Source organism: Wasmannia auropunctata, unplaced genomic scaffold (genome assembly GCF_000956235.1).
Source record: "Wasmannia auropunctata unplaced genomic scaffold, wasmannia.A_1.0 LD269139.1, whole genome shotgun sequence".
NCBI classification, from domain to species: Eukaryota; Metazoa; Arthropoda; class Insecta; order Hymenoptera; family Formicidae; genus Wasmannia; species Wasmannia auropunctata.
In genome coordinates this window covers 22,906-27,591 of record NW_012093751.1, presented here as the reverse complement: position 1 = coordinate 27,591, position 4,686 = coordinate 22,906, and the positions used below count along the sequence as shown (strand labels likewise).

Below are 4,686 nucleotides of genomic sequence, written 5' to 3'. Positions count from 1 at the left end.
CTCAGCACCTTTCCTTTACACATCGTAAACATGCTGATTTCACAGGAGCCTTCCTCCTCCCCGCAGAAAATTACTGACTGGGGTGGAGTTTACATCTTCCAGCTTGGCGACACGTATGAAGTTAATTACTATCAGTCCATACTTATATATAGTCAAAGGCGCTATGGCGCTGAAATATCACTTGGCTTATCACGGACGTACACGAACGCTGCACGCATGTCTCATTGTAGATGTCACTTTATGGTGAAAATTTTGAAAATAGAGAATGAGAACTTTATATAACTTCGTAACTTATTTCGCTTTTTATTATGCCCGTTATTTTTCATACATGTTTTACATGAATTGTACTCACCGATTTGTCCAATGGGAATACCTTAAATTAGCAGTTAAAGATTCGAAAGATACACCCATAGCAATAAGTTATTTGATTTTTAACGGGAATCATGTATTCTGATTTTATTTTTGAAGTCTAAAAATGTTGATGTTTACACACGGCGGGAAAGTTAAAACTGTGAAGATTAGGTGCGCTACGTTCAAATATATTCCAAACTTTACAATGGTAACCCGTTTTAATGTACGAATCCTCAAGGTCGCGTGACCTATTTGACTATGATATTTCATTGAACGTCAGAATTAATTTTTATCAAGGAAAACAAGTCTAATGCTCATAAATAGTCAGTTTATCAATTTTTATCAAGGAAAAAACAAGTCTCATAAATAGCTAATTATCGTTTGATATTGATTGACTAATCAATCATGGTTCAAAAATCATGGACTGTTTAGATCAAATAAATAAATTTCTATATTACTGTTATCGGATATCCCATTTTCTTGTTTATTATTATTGTAAATGTGTAACAAGTAGATATACATAAACAATAAATAATTTATTGAGTAATGTTTTATTGTTAACATAGATTGAATAATTTTTTAAATTTAAATCGATTAAAGGATTCCCAGAAATGGTCCATAATGAGATATCGTAGGCTAATGGGAATCAGTGCGATAATTGTTGCGCAAAGTTTTATAATTGTTACAATGTCCCACCACACTTGCAAAAAAATGTCAGCTCACACACAGCTCTCAGCCAGGAATTGAATTAATTTTTTACATAGCAGCTTGGATTAAAATTGTTATAATAAACTCTTTGTTGTTTAATATAGAGTGATACAGAGTAAAAAATAAAATTAAGAAAAACAAATTATATGTACAGTTGAAATTTTAATTTAAACAAAAGAGGATTTTTAAAAAGACTATTTTTGATCTAGATTTCCAACCGAACTAAATTATTGAATATTTGTGGGTTCTTCTAGAAATAGAGAAATTTAAATAACAATTATTTATCCTCGATTTCGGGGAAAACGATAAAAATCAGGATTTTGTATTGATTGCTGAAATAGTCATATGCAGAGTGCTTTTTACGCATTGTATCCTTCAAAATAAAATTAATTGCACGTTTATGCGTTGAAAGATGATTAGTAAATTATGAGAATGTGATTTCTTGTTTAACATAATATACAGGATCTGGAATGTCACGGATCCTTTAAATATCTAAAATTCATAAATAATATGACTTCTAGTTGAAAAAAAGCCATTTAAAAGTTAAAGGTTTATATATGTTTGAAACTTAATGAATAATGCAAAGGATACAAGTGCAAATTAAAAACGAATGCAGATGTTTTAATGAAATTCAGTATTATTTCGGAATATATTAAATGTTACGTCCACGGTGCGGATCGAAGGTATTGCACTCGCAGTGTGTACTCGATAGTCTCGCATACTCCCGCACTCGCGAAATGAACACTCATCAGAGATATCATTGAAATGAGAACTTTATTAACTGAAATACAAGAGATGTTTTCTTGCGCTGTCAGTTCGTAGCGACACATGATAAACAAAACGTTGCTAGACAAACGATCCTCCACTGCTCGTTTTTACGATCGAACGATTAACGCGGTCTAGGTCACTCTTCTTACACAAGGGAATAATAGTATATTTAATGAGTTTTAACATACTCAATTCTTTACATGCGTGAGTGTTATAAATTATAACGGAACAAATTATACATTTTAATTAATCCTGAGTGCATATAGTAACGTTTTTACTAATGAAAAAGAAAATTATTATTTTAGAATTTTCAATCAATGCATATATTAATAATTAATTAGCATCAAATAAGAATTGGGAAAAAACATTTGTTTATAATAATTATATACAAGGTTTCACAATAAAATTAATAATATTGAAAGTTACTGTACATCTATATTTCGAAGTATATTTATAAGTACTTATAAGTACTTCGAAATATTATAAGTACTTTAGTAGTATATGTATATTAGTGGGATTTATTTGACATACTGCCAATTTTAGAAAAAAAACTCGTAGAAACATTGTTACCATGATAAGCAATAATACTTTTTGGTGATATTAACTGAAAAAGGATTTGTAGCATTTTCTGACTAATAAGTTAACATTAATTTTTCTATCAAGAGAGGGAAGGAGAGAGAGAAAGAGAAAAGGCAAATGAGAAATAAGAAGGGGAAAAGAAGGGAAGGGAGAGAAAGAGAGAGAGAGAGAGAGAGAGAGAGAAAGAGAGAGATGAATTTTATTTAATAATTTATCTGGAACTTCTTCCAGCACAATAATATTCGGCAACACCTTGGGTGACTCGAGGACATTCTGGAAATAAAAATATAGAAAACAATAAAATTATTAATAATAACAATAACAGAAATATAAGTAACTATTTCTTGTAAACTACTTTTATATATTAATAATATGGATAGAAGGGCAAGTAAGAGAGACGATATAGAAGTGAAGAAAGGAATGAGGAAGGAAAAATGGAGTAGGAGGGAATATGACAGAAAGAGGAGATATTTCACGTAATACATACATATTAAGAAATAAAAATCATGCAGCTTTAAAAATCAAGCTTTTAAAAACTTAAGGTAATCTTAAATTATTTATGTACTATATTGTATAAACAAAATATAAACACAATTATATAAATAATAAATAGTTAATTATACAATACAAAATATTTTTAAATTTTTATCTAAAAAAAGTCAATTGTAGTTGAAATATAAATAAAGTTCTTACTATAAATGTTTTATAAACATATATTAGTATACATATAATTTATAAAATTTTATTTCTTTTTTTAATATAAATTTTTTAATCGAGAATTGTTTTTGTGTAATAATCAAAAGTAATCTTACCGTTTTTATAGCAAGCAAATCATTAGCGCCGTAAAATAAAGCTAAGGGTGCAGTAACTTTTTTAAGGTCATACGTTATCGGTGTTATTTGTCCATATTGTTTATAATTACCAAAATGTCCTTAATGATAGGCTTGCAATTTTCCTGCAGCAATCAATATTTATGTACATAAATACAAAATTAAAATAAAAAAATATTTACATTAAAAAATTTTTATTTTTATTTTGAGAAACGTAAAGTATTTATTATTCTTAAAGAATTTCTATTGCGACAGTTATATCATTAATAAAAGTAATAAAAAAGAAATAAAAATAAAAATTTATAATATTAATAAATAACATTTAACGAACATTTTTTTATTTATGACATAATAATTTATAATAATCTAGAGAAATAGGCTCACGAGAATATATCAAACATATTAAAGTAGAGACCGTATGCAAACCAACACGGATGTTAATGTATAATTTAAAAAATAAAAAAGAAAGAAAAAATTATTACGCACCAACATCCGTGTTGGTTCGATACGGTCTCTACTTTAATATGTTTGATAATAATTTATATTTTTTATACATCAGAGGAAAAAAATACTCACCTGCATCAAAATTTTGCCAAAGATTTAATATTGTATATACGGAAGTTTCGCCTGGAATTTGTGAAAATATTTCCGGTAATGCTGTCTGCAATGAATGGCTTATTAAAAACAATTTCGATTTGTTGTACATCAAAACACAAAATATAAAGGACCCCGCACGATTCTTATGAAAAATAAACACGGTAAAATTTCTCTGTTTTGAGATATGTTGAAATTGAGATTTCTGAAATTCTGAACAAAACTTTATTGCCACATTCATCTAAAATCAACAGATGAAGAGATATACAGCTCAAAAATAATAGAATATTAACTGCAAAATTTCAAAAACTACAATATGTAAAAACGGAGCAATTTGACTGGGATTATTTTTCTATGAAAATAGTGCGAAATTCTTTACAAAAATATTATTTTGTTTTTATTTTTAAATTAAATAAATGATATGAAAAAGGTGGCAGTGTTACAATTAGCAAAATTGTACTAAATTAAATATGTACGACATACAGTGTTAAATTGTTATGGATTAGATCCGCAGATAAAAAAAAATACTGCAATGCAAACAAATTGAGTAATTGTATTATATTATCTGCACATAGTGTTCTACCAAGTATAATGGTCGTCGATGATAAGGAATCTACTTCATATATTTCATTGAAATCAAGAAATTCCTAATAAAAGATAGAATAAACACACTCCAATATAATAAATGAATTCCTAATAAACAAACGGGAATACAAAAATGTATGTAAAACAATTATAATATAATCTGTACAAGATGTAATAATGTAAAAAATATAACATCAGAATAATTATATTTATGGGTTATTCTATACGAAAACGCAAATGCAGGCTCTGCCCATAAATGATTTGATCCTTT

The 4,686-nt window shown here is 27.7% G+C and overlaps 1 long non-coding RNA gene across 1 annotated transcript; it reads right to left on the bottom strand.

The window, feature by feature from the left end:
* Positions 1-2,571: 2,571 nt before the first annotated feature.
* Positions 2,572-3,898, bottom strand: LOC105462167. Its single transcript, XR_976020.1, has 3 exons — positions 3,813-3,898; positions 3,219-3,361; positions 2,572-2,679 (listed from the first exon to the last, which is right to left on the bottom strand). It is a non-coding gene; the product is annotated as an uncharacterized LOC105462167 (long non-coding RNA).
* Positions 3,899-4,686: the final 788 nt, after the last annotated feature.